The sequence below is a fragment of the Phalangium opilio genome, unplaced genomic scaffold (assembly GCF_054372755.1).
Source record: "Phalangium opilio isolate 3A_F unplaced genomic scaffold, DU_Popi_V2 ptg007730c_1, whole genome shotgun sequence".
NCBI lineage: Eukaryota > Metazoa > Arthropoda > Arachnida > Opiliones > Phalangiidae > Phalangium > Phalangium opilio.
In genome coordinates this window covers 17,748-36,319 of record NW_028324266.1, presented here as the reverse complement: position 1 = coordinate 36,319, position 18,572 = coordinate 17,748, and the positions used below count along the sequence as shown (strand labels likewise).

General features: G+C 38.1%; 26 non-coding genes and 48 pseudogenes across 26 annotated transcripts; all 74 read left to right on the top strand.

The window, feature by feature from the left end:
- The first annotated feature begins 15 nt into the window (after nucleotides 1–15).
- On the top strand, nucleotides 16–134 carry LOC149580908 (5S ribosomal RNA; annotated as a pseudogene).
- A 137-nt stretch (nucleotides 135–271) lies between these two features.
- On the top strand, nucleotides 272–374 carry LOC149580907 (5S ribosomal RNA; annotated as a pseudogene).
- Nucleotides 375–496: 122 nt separating this feature from the next.
- Nucleotides 497–615, top strand: LOC149580906 (5S ribosomal RNA; annotated as a pseudogene).
- A 136-nt stretch (nucleotides 616–751) lies between these two features.
- Nucleotides 752–870, top strand: LOC149580905 (5S ribosomal RNA; annotated as a pseudogene).
- A 137-nt stretch (nucleotides 871–1,007) lies between these two features.
- Nucleotides 1,008–1,110, top strand: LOC149580904 (5S ribosomal RNA; annotated as a pseudogene).
- A 122-nt stretch (nucleotides 1,111–1,232) lies between these two features.
- On the top strand, nucleotides 1,233–1,351 carry LOC149580903 (5S ribosomal RNA; annotated as a pseudogene).
- A 137-nt stretch (nucleotides 1,352–1,488) lies between these two features.
- Nucleotides 1,489–1,607, top strand: LOC149580902 (5S ribosomal RNA). Its single transcript, XR_016381077.1, has one exon. It is a non-coding gene; the product is annotated as a 5S ribosomal RNA (ribosomal RNA).
- Nucleotides 1,608–1,744: 137 nt separating this feature from the next.
- LOC149580901 (5S ribosomal RNA) lies at nucleotides 1,745–1,863 on the top strand. Its single transcript, XR_016381040.1, has one exon. It is a non-coding gene; the product is annotated as a 5S ribosomal RNA (ribosomal RNA).
- A 133-nt stretch (nucleotides 1,864–1,996) lies between these two features.
- Nucleotides 1,997–2,115, top strand: LOC149580900 (5S ribosomal RNA). Its single transcript, XR_016380917.1, has one exon. It is a non-coding gene; the product is annotated as a 5S ribosomal RNA (ribosomal RNA).
- Nucleotides 2,116–2,249: 134 nt separating this feature from the next.
- Nucleotides 2,250–2,368, top strand: LOC149580899 (5S ribosomal RNA; annotated as a pseudogene).
- Nucleotides 2,369–2,505: 137 nt separating this feature from the next.
- Nucleotides 2,506–2,624, top strand: LOC149580898 (5S ribosomal RNA; annotated as a pseudogene).
- Nucleotides 2,625–2,756: 132 nt separating this feature from the next.
- LOC149580897 (5S ribosomal RNA) lies at nucleotides 2,757–2,875 on the top strand. Its single transcript, XR_016380916.1, has one exon. It is a non-coding gene; the product is annotated as a 5S ribosomal RNA (ribosomal RNA).
- A 136-nt stretch (nucleotides 2,876–3,011) lies between these two features.
- On the top strand, nucleotides 3,012–3,130 carry LOC149580896 (5S ribosomal RNA). The gene has a single exon (XR_016381144.1). It is a non-coding gene; the product is annotated as a 5S ribosomal RNA (ribosomal RNA).
- Nucleotides 3,131–3,264: 134 nt separating this feature from the next.
- On the top strand, nucleotides 3,265–3,383 carry LOC149580895 (5S ribosomal RNA; annotated as a pseudogene).
- Nucleotides 3,384–3,520: 137 nt separating this feature from the next.
- Nucleotides 3,521–3,639, top strand: LOC149580894 (5S ribosomal RNA; annotated as a pseudogene).
- A 132-nt stretch (nucleotides 3,640–3,771) lies between these two features.
- On the top strand, nucleotides 3,772–3,890 carry LOC149580893 (5S ribosomal RNA). The gene has a single exon (XR_016380915.1). It is a non-coding gene; the product is annotated as a 5S ribosomal RNA (ribosomal RNA).
- Nucleotides 3,891–4,026: 136 nt separating this feature from the next.
- On the top strand, nucleotides 4,027–4,145 carry LOC149580892 (5S ribosomal RNA; annotated as a pseudogene).
- A 137-nt stretch (nucleotides 4,146–4,282) lies between these two features.
- On the top strand, nucleotides 4,283–4,401 carry LOC149580891 (5S ribosomal RNA; annotated as a pseudogene).
- A 137-nt stretch (nucleotides 4,402–4,538) lies between these two features.
- On the top strand, nucleotides 4,539–4,641 carry LOC149580890 (5S ribosomal RNA; annotated as a pseudogene).
- A 122-nt stretch (nucleotides 4,642–4,763) lies between these two features.
- LOC149580889 (5S ribosomal RNA) lies at nucleotides 4,764–4,882 on the top strand (annotated as a pseudogene).
- Nucleotides 4,883–5,019: 137 nt separating this feature from the next.
- Nucleotides 5,020–5,138, top strand: LOC149580888 (5S ribosomal RNA). Its single transcript, XR_016380819.1, has one exon. It is a non-coding gene; the product is annotated as a 5S ribosomal RNA (ribosomal RNA).
- A 136-nt stretch (nucleotides 5,139–5,274) lies between these two features.
- LOC149580887 (5S ribosomal RNA) lies at nucleotides 5,275–5,393 on the top strand. Its single transcript, XR_016380934.1, has one exon. It is a non-coding gene; the product is annotated as a 5S ribosomal RNA (ribosomal RNA).
- A 132-nt stretch (nucleotides 5,394–5,525) lies between these two features.
- On the top strand, nucleotides 5,526–5,644 carry LOC149580886 (5S ribosomal RNA; annotated as a pseudogene).
- Nucleotides 5,645–5,781: 137 nt separating this feature from the next.
- Nucleotides 5,782–5,900, top strand: LOC149580885 (5S ribosomal RNA; annotated as a pseudogene).
- A 137-nt stretch (nucleotides 5,901–6,037) lies between these two features.
- On the top strand, nucleotides 6,038–6,156 carry LOC149580884 (5S ribosomal RNA; annotated as a pseudogene).
- Nucleotides 6,157–6,518: 362 nt separating this feature from the next.
- Nucleotides 6,519–6,637, top strand: LOC149580883 (5S ribosomal RNA). Its single transcript, XR_016381007.1, has one exon. It is a non-coding gene; the product is annotated as a 5S ribosomal RNA (ribosomal RNA).
- Nucleotides 6,638–6,774: 137 nt separating this feature from the next.
- On the top strand, nucleotides 6,775–6,893 carry LOC149580882 (5S ribosomal RNA). Its single transcript, XR_016380966.1, has one exon. It is a non-coding gene; the product is annotated as a 5S ribosomal RNA (ribosomal RNA).
- Nucleotides 6,894–7,029: 136 nt separating this feature from the next.
- LOC149580881 (5S ribosomal RNA) lies at nucleotides 7,030–7,148 on the top strand (annotated as a pseudogene).
- Nucleotides 7,149–7,285: 137 nt separating this feature from the next.
- LOC149580880 (5S ribosomal RNA) lies at nucleotides 7,286–7,388 on the top strand (annotated as a pseudogene).
- Nucleotides 7,389–7,510: 122 nt separating this feature from the next.
- On the top strand, nucleotides 7,511–7,629 carry LOC149580879 (5S ribosomal RNA; annotated as a pseudogene).
- A 136-nt stretch (nucleotides 7,630–7,765) lies between these two features.
- Nucleotides 7,766–7,884, top strand: LOC149580878 (5S ribosomal RNA; annotated as a pseudogene).
- Nucleotides 7,885–8,021: 137 nt separating this feature from the next.
- On the top strand, nucleotides 8,022–8,124 carry LOC149580877 (5S ribosomal RNA; annotated as a pseudogene).
- A 122-nt stretch (nucleotides 8,125–8,246) lies between these two features.
- On the top strand, nucleotides 8,247–8,365 carry LOC149580876 (5S ribosomal RNA). The gene has a single exon (XR_016381076.1). It is a non-coding gene; the product is annotated as a 5S ribosomal RNA (ribosomal RNA).
- A 137-nt stretch (nucleotides 8,366–8,502) lies between these two features.
- On the top strand, nucleotides 8,503–8,621 carry LOC149580875 (5S ribosomal RNA). Its single transcript, XR_016381039.1, has one exon. It is a non-coding gene; the product is annotated as a 5S ribosomal RNA (ribosomal RNA).
- A 133-nt stretch (nucleotides 8,622–8,754) lies between these two features.
- LOC149580874 (5S ribosomal RNA) lies at nucleotides 8,755–8,873 on the top strand. Its single transcript, XR_016380914.1, has one exon. It is a non-coding gene; the product is annotated as a 5S ribosomal RNA (ribosomal RNA).
- A 134-nt stretch (nucleotides 8,874–9,007) lies between these two features.
- On the top strand, nucleotides 9,008–9,110 carry LOC149580873 (5S ribosomal RNA; annotated as a pseudogene).
- A 122-nt stretch (nucleotides 9,111–9,232) lies between these two features.
- LOC149580872 (5S ribosomal RNA) lies at nucleotides 9,233–9,351 on the top strand (annotated as a pseudogene).
- A 137-nt stretch (nucleotides 9,352–9,488) lies between these two features.
- Nucleotides 9,489–9,607, top strand: LOC149580871 (5S ribosomal RNA). Its single transcript, XR_016380981.1, has one exon. It is a non-coding gene; the product is annotated as a 5S ribosomal RNA (ribosomal RNA).
- Nucleotides 9,608–9,744: 137 nt separating this feature from the next.
- On the top strand, nucleotides 9,745–9,863 carry LOC149580870 (5S ribosomal RNA). Its single transcript, XR_016380816.1, has one exon. It is a non-coding gene; the product is annotated as a 5S ribosomal RNA (ribosomal RNA).
- A 136-nt stretch (nucleotides 9,864–9,999) lies between these two features.
- Nucleotides 10,000–10,118, top strand: LOC149580869 (5S ribosomal RNA). The gene has a single exon (XR_016380923.1). It is a non-coding gene; the product is annotated as a 5S ribosomal RNA (ribosomal RNA).
- Nucleotides 10,119–10,250: 132 nt separating this feature from the next.
- LOC149580868 (5S ribosomal RNA) lies at nucleotides 10,251–10,369 on the top strand. The gene has a single exon (XR_016380913.1). It is a non-coding gene; the product is annotated as a 5S ribosomal RNA (ribosomal RNA).
- Nucleotides 10,370–10,506: 137 nt separating this feature from the next.
- LOC149580867 (5S ribosomal RNA) lies at nucleotides 10,507–10,625 on the top strand (annotated as a pseudogene).
- Nucleotides 10,626–10,762: 137 nt separating this feature from the next.
- Nucleotides 10,763–10,881, top strand: LOC149580866 (5S ribosomal RNA; annotated as a pseudogene).
- Nucleotides 10,882–11,018: 137 nt separating this feature from the next.
- LOC149580865 (5S ribosomal RNA) lies at nucleotides 11,019–11,121 on the top strand (annotated as a pseudogene).
- A 122-nt stretch (nucleotides 11,122–11,243) lies between these two features.
- On the top strand, nucleotides 11,244–11,362 carry LOC149580864 (5S ribosomal RNA; annotated as a pseudogene).
- A 137-nt stretch (nucleotides 11,363–11,499) lies between these two features.
- LOC149580863 (5S ribosomal RNA) lies at nucleotides 11,500–11,602 on the top strand (annotated as a pseudogene).
- A 122-nt stretch (nucleotides 11,603–11,724) lies between these two features.
- Nucleotides 11,725–11,843, top strand: LOC149580862 (5S ribosomal RNA). Its single transcript, XR_016380942.1, has one exon. It is a non-coding gene; the product is annotated as a 5S ribosomal RNA (ribosomal RNA).
- A 136-nt stretch (nucleotides 11,844–11,979) lies between these two features.
- LOC149580861 (5S ribosomal RNA) lies at nucleotides 11,980–12,098 on the top strand. The gene has a single exon (XR_016380912.1). It is a non-coding gene; the product is annotated as a 5S ribosomal RNA (ribosomal RNA).
- A 133-nt stretch (nucleotides 12,099–12,231) lies between these two features.
- Nucleotides 12,232–12,350, top strand: LOC149580860 (5S ribosomal RNA; annotated as a pseudogene).
- A 137-nt stretch (nucleotides 12,351–12,487) lies between these two features.
- LOC149580859 (5S ribosomal RNA) lies at nucleotides 12,488–12,606 on the top strand (annotated as a pseudogene).
- Nucleotides 12,607–12,743: 137 nt separating this feature from the next.
- Nucleotides 12,744–12,846, top strand: LOC149580858 (5S ribosomal RNA; annotated as a pseudogene).
- A 122-nt stretch (nucleotides 12,847–12,968) lies between these two features.
- LOC149580857 (5S ribosomal RNA) lies at nucleotides 12,969–13,087 on the top strand (annotated as a pseudogene).
- Nucleotides 13,088–13,225: 138 nt separating this feature from the next.
- Nucleotides 13,226–13,344, top strand: LOC149580856 (5S ribosomal RNA). The gene has a single exon (XR_016380901.1). It is a non-coding gene; the product is annotated as a 5S ribosomal RNA (ribosomal RNA).
- A 136-nt stretch (nucleotides 13,345–13,480) lies between these two features.
- LOC149580855 (5S ribosomal RNA) lies at nucleotides 13,481–13,599 on the top strand. Its single transcript, XR_016380890.1, has one exon. It is a non-coding gene; the product is annotated as a 5S ribosomal RNA (ribosomal RNA).
- Nucleotides 13,600–13,736: 137 nt separating this feature from the next.
- LOC149580854 (5S ribosomal RNA) lies at nucleotides 13,737–13,855 on the top strand (annotated as a pseudogene).
- A 137-nt stretch (nucleotides 13,856–13,992) lies between these two features.
- On the top strand, nucleotides 13,993–14,111 carry LOC149580853 (5S ribosomal RNA; annotated as a pseudogene).
- Nucleotides 14,112–14,248: 137 nt separating this feature from the next.
- On the top strand, nucleotides 14,249–14,351 carry LOC149580852 (5S ribosomal RNA; annotated as a pseudogene).
- Nucleotides 14,352–14,473: 122 nt separating this feature from the next.
- Nucleotides 14,474–14,576, top strand: LOC149580851 (5S ribosomal RNA; annotated as a pseudogene).
- Nucleotides 14,577–14,698: 122 nt separating this feature from the next.
- On the top strand, nucleotides 14,699–14,817 carry LOC149580850 (5S ribosomal RNA; annotated as a pseudogene).
- A 137-nt stretch (nucleotides 14,818–14,954) lies between these two features.
- Nucleotides 14,955–15,073, top strand: LOC149580849 (5S ribosomal RNA). Its single transcript, XR_016380980.1, has one exon. It is a non-coding gene; the product is annotated as a 5S ribosomal RNA (ribosomal RNA).
- A 138-nt stretch (nucleotides 15,074–15,211) lies between these two features.
- LOC149580848 (5S ribosomal RNA) lies at nucleotides 15,212–15,330 on the top strand. Its single transcript, XR_016380883.1, has one exon. It is a non-coding gene; the product is annotated as a 5S ribosomal RNA (ribosomal RNA).
- A 137-nt stretch (nucleotides 15,331–15,467) lies between these two features.
- Nucleotides 15,468–15,586, top strand: LOC149580847 (5S ribosomal RNA; annotated as a pseudogene).
- Nucleotides 15,587–15,723: 137 nt separating this feature from the next.
- Nucleotides 15,724–15,842, top strand: LOC149580846 (5S ribosomal RNA; annotated as a pseudogene).
- Nucleotides 15,843–15,979: 137 nt separating this feature from the next.
- On the top strand, nucleotides 15,980–16,082 carry LOC149580845 (5S ribosomal RNA; annotated as a pseudogene).
- Nucleotides 16,083–16,204: 122 nt separating this feature from the next.
- On the top strand, nucleotides 16,205–16,307 carry LOC149580844 (5S ribosomal RNA; annotated as a pseudogene).
- Nucleotides 16,308–16,429: 122 nt separating this feature from the next.
- Nucleotides 16,430–16,548, top strand: LOC149580843 (5S ribosomal RNA; annotated as a pseudogene).
- A 137-nt stretch (nucleotides 16,549–16,685) lies between these two features.
- On the top strand, nucleotides 16,686–16,804 carry LOC149580842 (5S ribosomal RNA). The gene has a single exon (XR_016380979.1). It is a non-coding gene; the product is annotated as a 5S ribosomal RNA (ribosomal RNA).
- Nucleotides 16,805–16,942: 138 nt separating this feature from the next.
- Nucleotides 16,943–17,045, top strand: LOC149580841 (5S ribosomal RNA; annotated as a pseudogene).
- A 135-nt stretch (nucleotides 17,046–17,180) lies between these two features.
- On the top strand, nucleotides 17,181–17,299 carry LOC149580840 (5S ribosomal RNA; annotated as a pseudogene).
- A 137-nt stretch (nucleotides 17,300–17,436) lies between these two features.
- LOC149580839 (5S ribosomal RNA) lies at nucleotides 17,437–17,539 on the top strand (annotated as a pseudogene).
- Nucleotides 17,540–17,661: 122 nt separating this feature from the next.
- LOC149580838 (5S ribosomal RNA) lies at nucleotides 17,662–17,764 on the top strand (annotated as a pseudogene).
- A 122-nt stretch (nucleotides 17,765–17,886) lies between these two features.
- Nucleotides 17,887–18,005, top strand: LOC149580837 (5S ribosomal RNA). Its single transcript, XR_016380954.1, has one exon. It is a non-coding gene; the product is annotated as a 5S ribosomal RNA (ribosomal RNA).
- A 136-nt stretch (nucleotides 18,006–18,141) lies between these two features.
- LOC149580836 (5S ribosomal RNA) lies at nucleotides 18,142–18,260 on the top strand. Its single transcript, XR_016380802.1, has one exon. It is a non-coding gene; the product is annotated as a 5S ribosomal RNA (ribosomal RNA).
- A 136-nt stretch (nucleotides 18,261–18,396) lies between these two features.
- Nucleotides 18,397–18,499, top strand: LOC149580835 (5S ribosomal RNA; annotated as a pseudogene).
- Nucleotides 18,500–18,572: the final 73 nt, after the last annotated feature.

The window sequence follows — 18,572 nt, the reverse complement described above, 5'->3', positions numbered from 1 at the left end:
TTATCTAGCACTCTCGACAACGGCCATATCACGCTGAAAACACCGGTTCTCGTCGGATCACCGAAGTTAAGCAGCGTCGAGCGCAGTCAGTACTTGGGAGGGAGACCACTTAGGAACGCTAAGTGCCGTTGGCTTTTTCACTTTTTTTTCCTCTTTTAAATTCCAATAGATATGAAAAAAGCCAACATATTTTCTTTTTGTTATTGTTTTAAAAAGATGATGGTTAATTTGTCTCACTTAATTTAAATTCGAATTATTATCTAGCACTCTCGGCAACGGCCATATCACGCTGAAAACACCGGTTCTCGTCCGATCACCGAAGTTAAGCAGCGTCGAGCGCAGTCAGTACTTGGAAACTTTGCGTGCCATTGGCTTTTTCACTTTTATTTCCTCTTTTAAATTCCATGAGATATGAAAAAAGCAAACATATCTTCCTTTTCTTATTGATTTATAAAGATGAAGGTTAATTAAATTCAAATTATTAAATAGCACTTTCGGCAACGGCCATATCACGCTAAAAACACCGGTTCTCGTCCGATCAACGAAGTTAAGCAGCGTCGAGCGCAGTCAGTACTTGGGAGGGAGACCACGTAGGAACACTGCGTGCCGTTGGCTTTTTCACTTTTTTTTCCTCTTTTAAATTCCAATAGATATGAAAAAAGCAAACATATTTTCTTTTTGTTATTGTTTAAAAAGATGATGGTTAATTTGTCTCACTTAATTTAAATTCGAATTATTATCTAGCACTCTCGGCAACGGCCATATCACGCTGAAAACACCGGTTCTCGTCCGATCACCGAAGTTAAGCAGCGTCGAGCGCAGTCAGTACTTGGGAGGGAGACCACTTAGGAACATTGCGTGCAGTTTGCTTTTTCACTTTTTTTTCCTCTTTTAAATTCCTATTGATATGAAAAAAGCAAACATATTTTCTTTTTGTTATTGTTTTAAAAAGATAAAGGTCAATTTGTCTCACTTAATTTAAATTCGAATTATTATCTGGCACTCTCGGCAACGGCCATATCACGCTGAAAACACCGGTTCTCGTCCGATCACCGAAGTTAAGCAGCGTCGAGCGCAGTCAGTACTTGGAAACTTTGAGTGCCGTTGGCTTTTTCACTTTTATTTCCTCTTTTAAATTCCATGAGATATGAAAAAAGCAAACATATCTTCTTTTTCTTATTGATTTATAAAGATAAAGGTTAATTAAATTCAAATTATTAAATAGCACTTTCGGCAACGGCCATATCACGCTAAAAACACCGGTTCTCGTCCGATCACAGAAGTTAAGCAGCGTCGAGCGCAGTCAGTACTTGGGAGGGAGACCACTTAGGAACACTGCGTGCCGTTGGCTTTTTCACTTTTTTTTCCTGTTTTAAATTCCAATAGATATGAAAAAAGCCAACATATTTTCTTTTTGTTATTGTTTTAAAAAGATGATGGTTAATTTGTCTCACTTAATTTAAATTCGAATTATTATCTAGCACTCTCGGCAACGGCCATATCACGCTGAAAACACCGGTTCTCGTCCGATCACCGAAGTTAAGCAGCGTCGAGCGCAGTCAGTACTTGGGAGGGAGACCACTTAGGAACACTGCGTGCCGTTTGCTTTTTAACTATTTTTTCCTCTTTTAAATTCCTATAGATATGAAAAAAGCAAACATATTTTCTTTTTGTTATTGTTTTAAAAAGATGAAGGTTAATTTGTCTCACTTAATTTAAATTCGAATTATTATCTAGCACTCTCCGCAACGGCCATATCACGCTGAAAACACCGGTTCTCGTCCGATCACCGAAGTTAAGCAGCGTCGAGCGCAGTCAGTACTTGGGAGGGAGACCACTTAGGAACACTGCGTGCCGTTGGCTTTTTCACTTTTTTTCCTCTTTTAAATTCCAATAGATATGAAAAAAGCAAACATATTTTCTTTTTTTTATTGTTTTAAAAAGATGGTTAATTTGTCTCACTTAATTTAAATTCGAATTATTAAATAGCACTCTCGGCAACGGCCATATCACGCTGAAAACACCGGTTCTCGTCCGATCACCGAAGTTAAGCAGCGTCGAGCGCAGTCAGTACTTGGGAGGGAGACCACTTACGAACACTGCGTGCCGTTGGCTTTTTCACTTTTTTTTCCTCTTTTAAAATCCAATAGATATGAAAAAAGCCAACATATTTTCTTTTTGTTATTGTTTTAAAAAGATGGTTAATTTGTCTCACTTAATTTAAATTCGAATTATTATCTAGCACTCTCGGCAACGGCCATATCACGCTGAAAACACCGGTTCTCGTCGGATCACCGAAGTTAAGCAGCGTCGAGCGCAGTCAGTACTTGGGAGGGAGACCACTTAGGAACGCTAAGTGCCGTTGGCTTTTTCACTTTTTTTTCCTCTTTTAAATTCCAATAGATATGAAAAAAGCCAACATATTTTCTTTTTGTTATTGTTTTAAGAAGATGAATATTAATTTGTCTCACTTAATTTAAATTCGAATTATTAAATAGCACTCTCGGCAACGGCCATATCACGCTGAAAACACCAGATCTCGTCCGATCACCGAAGTTAAGCAGCGTCGAGCGCAGTCAGTACTTGGGAGGGAGACCACTTAGGAACACTGCGTGCCGTTGGCTTTTTCACTTTTTTTCCTCTTTTAAATTCCAATAGATATGTAAAAAGCAAACATATTTTCTTTTTTTATTGTTTTAAAAAGATGGTTAATTTGTCTCACTTAATTTAAATTCGAATTATTAAATAGCACTCTCGGCAACGGCCATATCACGCTGAAAACACCGGTTCTCGTCCGATCACCGAAGTTAAGCAGCGTCGAGCGCAGTCAGTACTTGGGAGGGAGACCACTTACGAACACTGCGTGCCGTTGGCTTTTTCACTTTTTTTCCTCTTTTAAATTCCAATAGATGTGAAAAAAACCAACATATTTTCTTTTTGTTATTGTTTTAAAAAGATGAAGGTTAATTTGTCTCACTTAATTTAAATTCGAATTATTATCTAGCACTCTCGGCAACGGCCATATCACGCTGAAAACACCGGTTCTCGTCGGATCACCGAAGTTAAGCAGCGTCGAGCGCAGTCAGTACTTGGGAGGGAGACCACTTACGAACACTGCGTGCCGTTGGCTTTTTCACTTTTTTTTCCTCTTTTAAAATCCAATAGATATGAAAAAAGCCAACATATTTTCTTTTTGTTATTGTTTTAAAAAGATGGTTAATTTGTCTCACTTAATTTAAATTCGAATTATTATCTAGCACTCTCGGCAACGGCCATATCACGCTGAAAACACCGGTTCTCGTCGGATCACCGAAGTTAAGCAGCGTCGAGCGCAGTCAGTACTTGGGAGGGAGACCACTTAGGAACGCTAAGTGCCGTTGGCTTTTTCACTTTTTTTTCCTCTTTTAAATTCCAATAGATATGAAAAAAGCCAACATATTTTCTTTTTGTTATTGTTTTAAGAAGATGAATATTAATTTGTCTCACTTAATTTAAATTCGAATTATTAAATAGCACTCTCGGCAACGGCCATATCACGCTGAAAACACCAGATCTCGTCCGATCACCGAAGTTAAGCAGCGTCGAGCGCAGTCAGTACTTGGGAGGGAGACCACTTAGGAACACTGCGTGCCGTTGGCTTTTTCACTTTTTTTCCTCTTTTAAATTCCAATAGATATGTAAAAAGCAAACATATTTTCTTTTTTTATTGTTTTAAAAAGATGGTTAATTTGTCTCACTTAATTTAAATTCGAATTATTAAATAGCACTCTCGGCAACGGCCATATCACGCTGAAAACACCGGTTCTCGTCCGATCACCGAAGTTAAGCAGCGTCGAGCGCAGTCAGTACTTGGGAGGGAGACCACTTACGAACACTGCGTGCCGTTGGCTTTTTCACTTTTTTTCCTCTTTTAAATTCCAATAGATGTGAAAAAAACCAACATATTTTCTTTTTGTTATTGTTTTAAAAAGATGAAGGTTAATTTGTCTCACTTAATTTAAATTCGAATTATTATCTAGCACTCTCGGCAACGGCCATATCACGCTGAAAACACCGGTTCTCGTCGGATCACCGAAGTTAAGCAGCGTCGAGCGCAGTCAGTACTTGGGAGGGAGACCACTTAGGAACGCTAAGTGCCGTTGGCTTTTTCACTTTTTTTTCCGCTTTTAAATTCCAATAGATATGAAAAAAGCCAACATATTTTCTTTTTGTTATTGTTTTAAGAAGATGAATATTAATTTGTCTCACTTAATTTAAATTCGAATTATTAAATAGCACTCTCGGCAACGGCCATATCACGCTGAAAACACCAGATCTCGTCAGATCACCGAAGTTAAGCATCGGCGAGCGCAGTCAGTACTTGGGAGGGAGACCACTTAGGAACACTGCGTGCCGTTGGCTTTTTCACTTTTTTTTCCTCTTTTAAATTCCACTAGAAATGAAAAAAGCAAACATATTTTCTTTTTGTTATTGTTTTAAAAAGATGATGGTTAATTTGTCTCACTTAATTTAAATTCGAATTATTAAATAGCACTCTCGGCAACGGCCATATCACGCTGAAAACACCGGTTCTCGTCCGATCACCGAAGTTAAGCAGCGTCGAGCGCAGTCAGTACTTGGAAACTTTGCGTGCCGTTGGCTTTTTCACTTTTATTTCCTCTTTTAAATTCCACGAGATATGAAAAAAGCAAACATATCTTCTTTTTATTATTGATTTATAAAGATGAAGGTTTATTAATTTCGAATTATTAAATAGCACTCTCGGCAACGGCAATATCACGCTGAAAACACCGGTTCTCGTCCGATCACCGAAGTTAAGCAGCGTCGAGCGCAGTCAGTACTTGGGAGGGAGACCACTTAGGAACACTGCGTGCCGTTGGATTTTTCACTTTTTTTTCCTCTTTTAAATTCCAATAGATATGAAAAAAGCCAACATATTTTCTTTTTGTTATTGTTTTAAAAAGATGAAGGTAAATTTGTCTCACTTAATTTAAATTCGAATTATTAAATAGCACTCTCGGCAACGGCCATATCACGCTGAAAACACCGGTTCTCGTCCGATCACCGAAGTTAAGCAGCGTCGAGCGCAGTCAGTACTTGGGAGGGAGACCACTTAGGAACACTGCGTGCTGTTGGCTTTTTCACTTTTTTTCCTCTTTTAAATTCCAATAGATATGAAAAAAGCAAAAATATTTTCTTTTTGTTATTGTTTTAAAAAGATGAAGGTTAATTTGTCTCACTTAATTTAAATTCGAATTATTAAATAGCACTCTCGGCAACGGCCATATCACGCTGAAAACACCGGTTCTCGTCCGATCACCGAAGTTAAGCAGCGTCGAGCGCAGTCAGTACTTGGGAGGGAGACCACTTAGGAACACTGCGTGCCGTTGGCTTTTTCACTTTTTTTCCTCTTTTAAATTCCAATAGATATGAAAAAAGCAAACATATTTTCTTTTTTTATTGTTTTAAAAAGATGGTTAATTTGTCTCACTTAATTTAAATTCGAATTATTATCTGGCACTCTCGGCAACGGCCATATCACGCTGAAAACACCGGTTCTCGTCGGATCACCGAAATTAAGCAGCGTCGAGCGCAGTCAGTACTTGGGAGGGAGACCACTTAGGAACACTGCGTGCCGTTGGCTTTTTCACTTTTTTTTCCTCTTTTAAATTCCAATAGATATGAAAAAAGCCAACATATTTTCTTTTTGTTATTGTTTTAAAAAGATGATGGTTAATTTGTCTCACTTAATTTAAATTCGAATTAATATCTAGCACGCTCGGCAACGGCCATATCACGCTGAAAACACCGGTTCTCGTCGGATCACCGAAGTTAAGCAGCGTCGAGCGCAGTCAGTACTTGGGAGGGAGACCACTTAGGAACGCTAAGTACCGTTGGCTTTTTCACTTTTTTTTCCTCTTTTAAATTCCAATAGATATGAAAAAAGCCAACATATTTTCTTTTTGTTATTGTTTTAAGAAGATGAATATTAATTTGTCTCACTTAATTTAAATTCGAATTATTAAATAGCACTCTCGGCAACGGCCATATCACGCTGAAAACACCAGATCTCGTCAGATCACCGAAGTTAAGCATCGGCGAGCGCAGTCAGTACTTGGGAGGGAGACCACTTAGAAACACTGCGTGCCGTTGGCTTTTTCACTTTTATTTCCTCTTTTAAATTCCACTAGATATGAAAAAAGCAAACATATTTTCTTTTTGTTATTGTTTTAAAAAGATGATGGTTAATTTGTCTCACTTAATTTAAATTCGAATTATTAAATAGCACTCTCGGCAACGGACATATCACGCGGAAAACACCGGTTCTCGTCCGATCACCGAAGTTAAGCAGCGTCGAGCGCAGTCAGTACTTGGAAACTTTGCGTGCCGTTGGCTTTTTCACTTTTATTTCCTCTTTTAAATTTCATGAGATATGAAAAAAGCAAACATATCTTCTTTTTATTATTGATTTATAAAGATGAAGGTTTATTAATTTCGAATTATTAAATAGCACTCTCGGCAACGGCCATATCACGCTGAAAACACCGGTTCTCGTCCGATCACCGAAGTTAAGCAGCGTCGAGCGCAGTCAGTACTTGGGAGGGAGACCACTTAGGAACACTGCGTGCCGTTGGATTTTTCACTTTTTTTTCCTCTTTTAAATTCCTATAGATATGAAAAAAGCCAACATATTTTCTTTTTGTTATTGTATTAAAAAGATGAAGGTAAATTTGTCTCACTTAATTTAAATTCGAATTATTAAATAGCACTCTCGGCAACGGCCATATCACGCTGAAAACACCGGTTCTCGTCCGATCACCGAAGTTAAGCAGCGTCGAGCGCAGTCAGTACTTATGAGGGAGACCACTTAGGAACACTGCGTGCCGTTGGCTTTTTCACTTTTTTTCCTCTTTTAAATTCCAATAGATATGAAAAAGGCAAACTTATTTTCTTTTTGTTATTGTTTTAAAAAGATGAAGGTCAATTTGTCTCACTTAATTTAAATTCGAATTATTATCTGGCACTCTCGGCAACGGCCATATCACGCTGAAAACACCGGTTCTCGTCGGATCACCGAAATTAAGCAGCGTCGAGCGCAGTCAGTACTTGGGAGGGAGACCACTTAGGAACACTGCGTGCCGTTGGCTTTTTCACTTTTTTTTCCTCTTTTAAATTCCAATAGATATGAAAAAAGCCAACATATTTTCTTTTTGTTATTGTTTTAAAAAGATGATGGTTAATTTGTCTCACTTAATTTAAATTCGAATTATTATCTAGCACTCTCGGCAACGGCCATATCACGCTGAAAACACCGGTTCTCGTCCGATCACCGAAGTTAAGCAGCGTCGAGCGCAGTCAGTACTTGGAAACTTTGCGTGCCATTGGCTCTTTCACTTTTATTTCCTCTTTTAAATTCCATGAGATATGAAAAAAGCAAACATATCTTCCTTTTCTTATTGATTTATAAAGATGAAGGTTAATTAAATTCAAATTATTAAATAGCACTTTCGGCAACGGCCATATCACGCTAAAAACACCGGTTCTCGTCCGATCAACGAAGTTAAGCAGCGTCGAGCGCAGTCAGTACTTGGGAGGGAGACCACGTAGGAACACTGCGTGCCGTTGGCTTTTTCACTTTTTTTTCCTCTTTTAAATTCCAATAGATATGAAAAAAGCAAACATATTTTCTTTTTGTTATTGTTTAAAAAGATGATGGTTAATTTGTCTCACTTAATTTAAATTCGAATTATTATCTAGCACTCTCGGCAACGGCCATATCACGCTGAAAACACCGGTTCTCGTCCGATCACCGAAGTTAAGCAGCGTCGAGCGCAGTCAGTACTTGGGAGGGAGACCACTTAGGAACATTGCGTGCAGTTTGCTTTTTCACTTTTTTTTCCTCTTTTAAATTCCTATTGATATGAAAAAAGCAAACATATTTTCTTTTTGTTATTGTTTTAAAAAGATAAAGGTCAATTTGTCTCACTTAATTTAAATTCGAATTATTATCTGGCACTCTCGGCAACGGCCATATCACGCTGAAAACACCGGTTCTCGTCCGATCACCGAAGTTAAGCAGCGTCGAGCGCAGTCAGTACTTGGAAACTTTGAGTGCCGTTGGCTTTTTCACTTTTATTTCCTCTTTTAAATTCCATGAGATATGAAAAAAGCAAACATATCTTCTTTTTCTTATTGATTTATAAAGATAAAGGTTAATTAAATTCAAATTATTAAATAGCACTTTCGGCAACGGCCATATCACGCTGAAAACACCGGTTCTCGTCCGATCACCGAAGTTAAGCAGCGTCGAGCGCAGTCAGTACTTGGGAGGGAGACCACTTAGGAACACTGCGTGCCGTTTGCTTTTTAACTTTTTTTTCCTCTTTTAAATTCCTATAGATATGAAAAAAGCAAACATATTTTCTTTTTGTTATTGTTTTAAAAAGATGAAGGTTAATTTGTCTCACTTAATTTAAATTCGAATTATTATCTAGCACTCTCCGCAACGGCCATATCACGCTGAAAACACCGGTTCTCGTCCGATCACCGAAGTTAAGCAGCGTCGAGCGCAGTCAGTACTTGGGAGGGAGACCACTTAGGAACACTGCGTGCCGTTGGCTTTTTCACTTTTTTTCCTCTTTTAAATTCCAATAGATATGAAAAAAGCAAACATATTTTCTTTTTTTTATTGTTTTAAAAAGATGGTTAATTTGTCTCACTTAATTTAAATTCGAATTATTAAATAGCACTCTCGGCAACGGCCATATCACGCTGAAAACACCGGTTCTCGTCCGATCACCGAAGTTAAGCAGCGTCGAGCGCAGTCAGTACTTGGGAGGGAGACCACTTACGAACACTGCGTGCCGTTGGCTTTTTCACTTTTTTTTCCTCTTTTAAATTCCAATAGATATGAAAAAAGCCAACATATTTTCTTTTTGTTATTGTTTTAAAAAGATGGTTAATTTGTCTCACTTAATTTAAATTCGAATTATTATCTAGCACTCTCGGCAACGGCCATATCACGCTGAAAACACCGGTTCTCGTCCGATCACCGAAGTTAAGCAGCGTCGAGCGCAGTCAGTACTTGGAAACTTTGAGTGCCGTTGGCTTTTTCACTTTTATTTCCTCTTTTAAATTCCATGAGATATGAAAAAAGCAAACATATCTTCTTTTTCTTATTGATTTATAAAGATAAAGGTTAATTAAATTCAAATTATTAAATAGCACTTTCGGCAACGGCCATATCACGCTAAAAACACCGGTTCTCGTCCGATCACAGAAGTTAAGCAGCGTCGAGCGCAGTCAGTACTTGGGAGGGAGACCACTTAGGAACACTGCGTGCCGTTGGCTTTTTCACTTTTTTTTCCTGTTTTAAATTCCAATAGATATGAAAAAAGCCAACATATTTTCTTTTTGTTATTGTTTTAAAAAGATGATGGTTAATTTGTCTCACTTAATTTAAATTCGAATTATTATCTAGCACTCTCGGCAACGGCCATATCACGCTGAAAACACCGGTTCTCGTCGGATCACCGAAGTTAAGCAGCGTCGAGCGCAGTCAGTACTTGGGAGGGAGACCACTTAGGAACACTGCGTGCCGTTGGCTTTTTCACATTTTTTTCCTCTTTTAAATTCCAATAGATATGAAAAAAGCCAACATATTTTCTTTTTGTTATTGTTTTAAAAAGATGAAGGTAAATTTGTCTCACTTAATTTAAATTCGAATTATTAAATAGCACTATCGGCAACGGCCATATCACGCTGAAAACACCGGTTCTCGTCCGATCACCGAAGTTAAGCAGCGTCGAGCGCAGTCAGTACTTGGGAGGGAGACCACTTAGGAACACTGCGTGCTGTTGGCTTTTTCACTTTTTTTCCTCTTTTAAATTCCAATAGATATGAAAAAAGCAAACATATTTTCTTTTTGTTATTGTTTTAAAAAGATGAAGGTTAATTTGTCTCACTTAATTTAAATTCGAATTATTAAATAGCACTCTCGGCAACGGCCATATCACGCTGAAAACACCGGTTCTCGTCCGATCACCGAAGTTAAGCAGCGTCGAGCGCAGTCAGTACTTGGGAGGGAGACCACTTAGGAACACTGCGTGCCGTTGGCTTTTTCACTTTTTTTCCTCTTTTAAATTCCAATAGATATGAAAAAAGCAAACATATTTTCTTTTTTTATTGTTTTAAAAAGATGGTTAATTTGTCTCACTTAATTTAAATTCGAATTATTAAATAGCACTCTCGGCAACGGCCATATCACGCTGAAAACACCGGTTCTCGTCCGATCACCGAAGTTAAGCAGCGTCGAGCGCAGTCAGTACTTGGGAGGGAGACCACTTACGAACACTGCGTGCCGTTGGCTTTTTCACTTTTTTTTCCTCTTTTAAATTCCAATAGATATGAAAAAAGCCAACATATTTTCTTTTTGTTATTGTTTTAAAAAGATGAAGGTTAATTTGTCTCACTTAATTTAAATTCGAATTATTATCTAGCACTCTCGGCAACGGCCATATCACGCTGAAAACACCGGTTCTCGTCGGATCACCGAAGTTAAGCAGCTGCGAGCGCAGTCAGTACTTGGGAGGGAGACCACTTAGGAACGCTAAGTGCCGTTGGCTTTTTCACTTTTTTTTCCTCTTTTAAATTCCAAAAGATATGAAAAAAGCCAACATATTTTCTTTTTGTTATTGTTTTAAGAAGATGAATATTAATTTGTCTCACTTAATTTAAATTCGAATTATTAAATAGCACTCTCGGCAACGGCCATATCACGGTGAAAACACCAGATCTCGTCCGATCACCGAAGTTAAGCAGCGGCGAGCGCAGTCAGTACTTGGGAGGGAGACCACTTATAAACACTGCGTGCCGTTGGCTTTTTCACTTTTTTTTCCTCTTTTAAATTCCACTAGAAATGAAAAAAGCAAACATATTTTCTTTTTGTTATTGTTTTAAAAAGATGATGGTTAATTTGTCCCACTTAATTTAAATTCGAATTATTAAATAGCACTCTCGGCAACGGCCATATCACGCTGAAAACACCGGTTCTCGTCCGATCACCGAAGTTAAGCAGCGTCGAGCGCAGTCAGTACTTGGAAACTTTGCGTGCCGTTGGCTTTTTCACTTTTATTTCCTCTTTTAAATTCCACGAGATATGAAAAAAGCAAACATATCTTCTTTTTATTATTGATTTATAAAGATGAAGGTTTATTAATTTCGAATTATTAAATAGCACTCTCGGCAACGGCAATATCACGCTGAAAACACCGGTTCTCGTCCGATCACCGAAGTTAAGCAGCGTCGAGCGCAGTCAGTACTTGGGAGGGAGACCACTTAGGAACGCTAAGTGCCGTTGGCTTTTTCACTTTTTTTTCCTCTTTTAAATTCCAATAGATATGAAAAAAGCAAACATATTTTCTTTTTGTTATTGTTTTAAAAAGATGATGGTTAATTTGTCTCACTTAATTTAAATTCGAATTATTAAATAGCACTCTCGGCAACGGCCATATCACGCTGAAAACACCGGTTCTCGTCCGATCACCGAAGTTAAGCAGCGTCGAGCGCAGTCAGTACTTGGAAACTTTGCGTGCCGTTGGCTTTTTCACTTTTATTTCCTCTTTTAAATTCCACGAGATATGAAAAAAGCAAACATATCTTCTTTTTATTATTGATTTATAAAGATGAAGGTTTATTAATTTCGAATTATTAAATAGCACTCTCGGCAACGGCAATATCACGCTGAAAACACCGGTTCTCGTCCGATCACCGAAGTTAAGCAGCGTCGAGCGCAGTCAGTACTTGGGAGGGAGACCACTTAGGAACACTGCGTGCCGTTGGCTTTTTCACTTTTTTTCCTCTTTTAAATTCCAATAGATATGAAAAAAGCAAACATATTTTCTTTTTGTTATTGTTTTAAAAAGATGAAGGTTAATTTGTCTCACTTAATTTAAATTCGAATTATTAAATAGCACTCTCGGCAACGGCCATATCACGCTGAAAACACCGGTTCTCGTCCGATCACCGAAGTTAAGCAGCGTCGAGCGCAGTCAGTACTTGGGAGGGAGACCACTTAGGAACACTGCGTGCCGTTGGCTTTTTCACTTTTTTTCCTCTTTTAAATTCCAATAGATATGAAAAAAGCAAACATATTTTCTTTTTTTTATTGTTTTAAAAAGATGGTTAATTTGTCTCACTTAATTTAAATTCGAATTATTAAATAGCACTCTCGGCAACGGCCATATCACGCTGAAAACACCGGTTCTCGTCGGATCACCGAAGTTAAGCAGCGTCGAGCGCAGTCAGTACTTGGGAGGGAGACCACTTAGGAACGCTAAGTGCCGTTGGCTTTTTCACTTTTTTTTCCTCTTTTAAATTCCAATAGATATGAAAAAAGCCAACATATTTTCTTTTTGTTATTGTTTTAAGAAGATGAATATTAATTTGTCTCACTTAATTTAAATTCGAATTATTAAATAGCACTCTCGGCAACGGCCATATCACGCTGAAAACACCAGATCTCGTCCGATCACCGAAGTTAAGCAGCGGCGAGCGCAGTCAGTACTTGGGAGGGAGACCACTTAGAAACACTGCGTGCCGTTGGCTTTTTCACTTTTTTTTCCTCTTTTAAATTCCACTAGAAATGAAAAAAGCAAACATATTTTCTTTTTGTTATTGTTTTAAAAAGATGATGGTTAATTTGTCTCACTTAATTTATATTCGAATTATTAAATAGCACTCTCGGCAACGGCCATATCACGCTGAAAACACCGGTTCTCGTCCGATCACCGAAGTTAAGCAGCGTCGAGCGCAGTCAGTACTTGGAAACTTTGCGTGCCGTTGGCTTTTTCACTTTTATTTCCTCTTTTAAATTCCACGAGATATGAAAAAAGCAAACATATCTTCTTTTTATTATTGATTTATAAAGATGAAGGTTTATTAATTTCGAATTATTAAATAGCACTCTCGGCAACGGCAATATCACGCTGAAAACACCGGTTCTCGTCCGATCACCGAAGTTAAGCAGCGTCGACCGCAGTCAGTACTTGGGAGGGAGACCACTTAGGAACACTGCGTGCCGTTGGATTTTTCACTTTTTTTTTCCTCTTTTAAATTCCAATAGATATGAAAAAAGCCAACATATTTTCTTTTTGTTATTGTTTTAAAAAGATGAAGGTAAATTTGTCTCACTTAATTTAAATTCGAATTATTAAATAGCACTCTCGGCAACGGCCATATCACGCTGAAAACACCGGTTCTCGTCCGATCACCGAAGTTAAGCAGCGTCGAGCGCAGTCAGTACTTGGGAGGGAGACCACTTAGGAACACTGCGTGCCGTTGGCTTTTTCACTTTTTTTCCTCTTTTAAATTCCAATAGATATGAAAAAAGCAAACATATTTTCTTTTTGTTATTGTTTTAAAAAGATGAAGGTTAATTTGTCTCACTTAATTTAAATTCGAATTATTAAATAGCACTCTCGGCAACGGCCATATCACGCTGAAAACACCGGTTCTCGTCCGATCACCGAAGTTAAGCAGCGTCGAGCGCAGTCAGTACTTGGGAGGGAGACCACTTAGGAACACTGCGTGCCGTTGGCTTTTTCACTTTTTTTTCCTCTTTTAAATTCCAATAGATATGAAAAAAGCCAACATATTTTCTTTTTGTTATTGTTTTAAAAAGATGAAGGTTAATTTGTCTCACTTAATTTAAATTCGAATTATTATCTAGCACTCTCGGCAACGGCCATATCACGCTAAAAACACCGGTTCTCGTCGGATCACCGAAGTTAAGCAGCGTCGAGCGCAGTCAGTACTTGGGAGGGAGACCACTTAGGAACGCTAAGTGCCGTTGGCTTTTTCACTTTTTTTTCCTCTTTTAAATTCCAATAGATATGAAAAAAGCCAACATATTTTCTTTTTGTTATTGTTTTAAGAAGATGAATATTAATTTGTCTCACTTAATTTAAATTCGAATTATTAAATAGCACTCTCGGCAACGGCCATATCACGCTGAAAACACCAGATCTCGTCAGATCACCGAAGTTAAGCCTCGGCGAGCGCAGTCAGTACTTGGGAGGGAGACCACTTAGAAACACTGCGTGCCGTTGGCTTTTTCACTTTTTTTTCCTCTTTTAAATTCCACTAGAAATGAAAAAAGCAAACATAATTTCTTTTTGTTATTGTTTTAAAAAGATGATGGTTAATTTGTCTCACTTAATTTAAATTCGAATTATTAAATAGCACTCTCGGCAACGGCCATATCACGCTGAAAACACCGGTTCTCGTCCGATCACCGAAGTTAAGCAGCGTCGAGCGCAGTCAGTACTTGGAAACTTTGCGTACCGTTGGCTTTTTCACTTTTATTTCCTCTTTTAAATTCCACGAGATATGAAAAAAGCAAACATATCTTCTTTTTATTATTGATTTATAAAGATGAAGGTTTATTAATTTCGAATTATTAAATAGCACTCTCGGCAACGGCAATATCACGCTGAAAACACCGGTTCTCGTCCGATCACCGAAGTTAAGCAGCGTCGAGCGCAGTCAGTACTTGGAAACTTTGCGTGCCGTTGGCTTTTTCACTTTTATTTCCTCTTTTAAATTCCATGAGATATGAAAAAAGCAAACATATCTTCTTTTTCTTATTGATTTATAAAGATGAAGGTTAATTAAATTCAAATTATTAAATAGCAATCTCGGCAACGGCCATATCACGCTAAAAACACCGGTTCTCGTCCGATCACCGAAGTTAAGCAGCGTCGAGCGCAGTCAGTACTTGGGAGGGAGACCACTTAGGAACACTGCGTGCCGTTGGGTTTTTCACTTTTTTTTCCTCTTTTAAATTCCAATAGATATGAAAAAAGCAAACATATTTTCTTTTTGTTATTGTTTTAAAAAGATGAAGGTTAATTTGTCTCACTTAATTTAAATTCGAATTATTATCTGGCACTCTCGGCAACGGCCATATCACGCTGAAAACACCGGTTCTCGTCGGATCACCGAAGTTAAGCAGCGTCGAGCGCAGTCAGTACTTGGGAGGGAGACCACTTAGGAACACTGCGTGCCGTTGGCTTTTTCACTTTTTTTTTCCTCTTTTAAATTCCAATAGATATGAAAAAAGCCAACATATTTTCTTTTTGTTATTGTTTTAAAAAGATGATGGTTAATTTGTCTCACTTAATTTAAATTCGAATTATTATCTAGCACTCTCGGCAATGGCCATATCACGCTGAAAACACCGGTTCTCGTCCGATCACCGAAGTTAAGCAGCGTCGAGCGCAGTCAGTACTTGGGAGGGAGACCACTTAGGAACACTGCGTGCCGTTGGCTTTTTCACTTTTTTTTCCTCTTTTAAATTCCAATAGATATGAAAAAAGCCAACATATTTTCTTTTTGTTATTGTTTTAAAAAGATGAAGGTTAATTTGTCTCACTTAATTTAAATTCGAATTATTATCTAGCACTCTCGGCAACGGCCATATCACGCTAAAAACACCGGTTCTCGTCGGATCACCGAAGTTAAGCAGCGTCGAGCGCAGTCAGTACTTGGGAGGGAGACCACTTAGGAACGCTAAGTGCCGTTGGCTTTTTCACTTTTTTTTCCTCTTTTAAATTCCAATAGATTTGAAAAAAGCCAACATATTTTCTTTTTGTTATTGTTTTAAGAAGATGAATATTAATTTGTCTCACTTAATTTAAATTCGAATTATTAAATAGCACTCTCGGCAACGGCCATATCACGCTGAAAACACCAGATCTCGTCAGATCACCGAAGTTAAGCCTCGGCGAGCGCAGTCAGTACTTGGGAGGGAGACCACTTAGAAACACTGCGTGCCGTTGGCTTTTTCACTTTTTTTTCCTCTTTTAAATTCCACTAGAAATGAAAAAAGCAAACATAATTTCTTTTTGTTATTGTTTTAAAAAGATGATGGTTAATTTGTCTCACTTAATTTAAATTCGAATTATTAAATAGCACTCTCGGCAACGGCCATATCACGCTGAAAACACCGGTTCTCGTCCGATCACCGAAGTTAAGCAGCGTCGAGCGCAGTCAGTACTTGGAAACTTTGCGTACCGTTGGCTTTTTCACTTTTATTTCCTCTTTTAAATTCCACGAGATATGAAAAAAGCAAACATATCTTCTTTTTATTATTGATTTATAAAGATGAAGGTTTATTAATTTCGAATTATTAAATAGCACTCTCGGCAACGGCAATATCACGCTGAAAACACCGGTTCTCGTCCGATCACCGAAGTTAAGCAGCGTCGAGCGCAGTCAGTACTTGGAAACTTTGCGTGCCGTTGGCTTTTTCACTTTTATTTCCTCTTTTAAATTCCATGAGATATGAAAAAAGCAAACATATCTTCTTTTTCTTATTGATTTATAAAGATGAAGGTTAATTAAATTCAAATTATTAAATAGCAATCTCGGCAACGGCCATATCACGCTAAAAACACCGGTTCTCCTCCGATCACCGAAGTTAAGCAGCGTCGAGCGCAGTCAGTACTTGGGAGGGAGACCACTTAGGAACACTGCGTGCCGTTGGGTTTTTCACTTTTTTTTCCTCTTTTAAATTCCAATAGATATGAAAAAAGCAAACATATTTTCTTTTTGTTATTGTTTTAAAAAGATGAAGGTTAATTTGTCTCACTTAATTTAAATTCGAATTATTATCTGGCACTCTCGGCAACGGCCATATCACGCTGAAAACACCGGTTCTCGTCGGATCACCGAAGTTAAGCAGCGTCGAGCGCAGTCAGTACTTGGGAGGGAGACCACTTAGGAACACTGCGTGCCGTTGGCTTTTTCACTTTTTTTTTCCTCTTTTAAATTCCAATAGATATGAAAAAAGCCAACATATTTTCTTTTTGTTATTGTTTTAAAAAGATGATGGTTAATTTGTCTCACTTAATTTAAATTCGAATTATTATCTAGCACTCTCGGCAATGGCCATATCACGCTGAAAACACCGGTTCTCGTCCGATCACCGAAGTTAAGCAGCGTCGAGCGCAGTCAGTACTTGGAAACTTTGCGTGCCGTTGGCTTTTTCACTTTTTTTCCTCTTTTAAATTCCAATAGATATGAAAAAAGCCAACATATTTTCTTTTTGTTATTGTTTTAAGAAGATGAATATTATTTGTCTCACTTAATTTAAATTCGAATTATTAAATAGCACTCTCGGCAACGGCCATATCACGCTGAAAACACCAGATCTCGTCAGATCACCGAAGTTAAGCATCGGCGAGCGCAGTCAGTACTTGGGAGGGAGACCACTTAGAAACACTGCGTGCCGTTGGCTTTTTCACTTTTTTTTCCTCTTTTAAATTCCACTAGAAATGAAAAAAGCAAACATATTTTCTTTTTGTTATTGTTTTAAAAAGATGATGGTTAATTTGTCTCACTTAATTTAAATTCGAATTATTAAATAGCACTCTCGGCAACGGCCATATCACGCTGAAAACACCGGTTCTCGTCCGATCACCGAAGTTAAGCAGCGTCGAGCGCAGTCAGTACTTGGAAACTTTGCGTACCGTTGGCTTTTTCACTTTTATTTCCTCTTTTAAATTCCACGAGATATGAAAAAAGCAAACATATCTTCTTTTTATTATTGATTTATAAAGATGAAGGGTTATTAATTTCGAATTATTAAATAGCACTCTCGGCAACGGCAATATCACGCTGAAAACACCGGTTCTCGTCCGATCACCGAAGTTAAGCAGCGTCGAGCGCAGTCAGTACTTGGAAACTTTGCGTGCCGTTGGCTTTTTCACTTTTATTTCCTCTTTTAAATTCCATGAGATATGAAAAAAGCAAACATATCTTCTTTTTCTTATTGATTTATAAAGATGAAGGTTAATTAAATTCAAATTATTAAATAGCACTCTCGGCAACGGCCATATCACGCTGAAAACACTGGTTCTCGTCCGATCACCGAAGTTAAGCAGCGTCGAGCGCAGTCAGTACTTGGGAGGGAGACCACTTAGGAACACTGCGTGCCGTTGGCTTTTTCACTTTTTTTCCTCTTTTAAATTCCAATAGATATGAAAAAAGCAAACATATTTTCTTTTTGTTATTGTTTTAAAAAGATGAAGGTTAATTTGTCTCACTTAATTTAAATTCGAATTATTAAATAGCACTCTCGGCAACGGCCATATCACGCTGAAAACACCGGTTCTCGTCCGATCACCGAAGTTAAGCAGCGTCGAGCGCAGTCAGTACTTGGGAGGGAGACCGCTTAGGAACACTGCGTGCCGTTGGCTTTTTCACTTTTTTTCCTCTTTTAAATTCCAATAGATATGAAAAAAGCAAACATATTTTCTTTTTGTTATTGTTTTAAAAAGATGATGGTTAATTTGTCTCACTTAATTTAAATTCGAATTATTATCTAGCACTCTCGGCAACGGCCATATCACGCTGAAAACACCGGTTCTCGTCCGATCACCGAAGTTAAGCAGCGTCGAGCGCAGTCAGTACTTGGAAACTTTGCGTGCCGTTGGCTTTTTCACTTTTATTTCCTCTTTTAAATTCCATGATATATGAAAAAAGCAAACATAGGCTATCTTCTTTTTCTT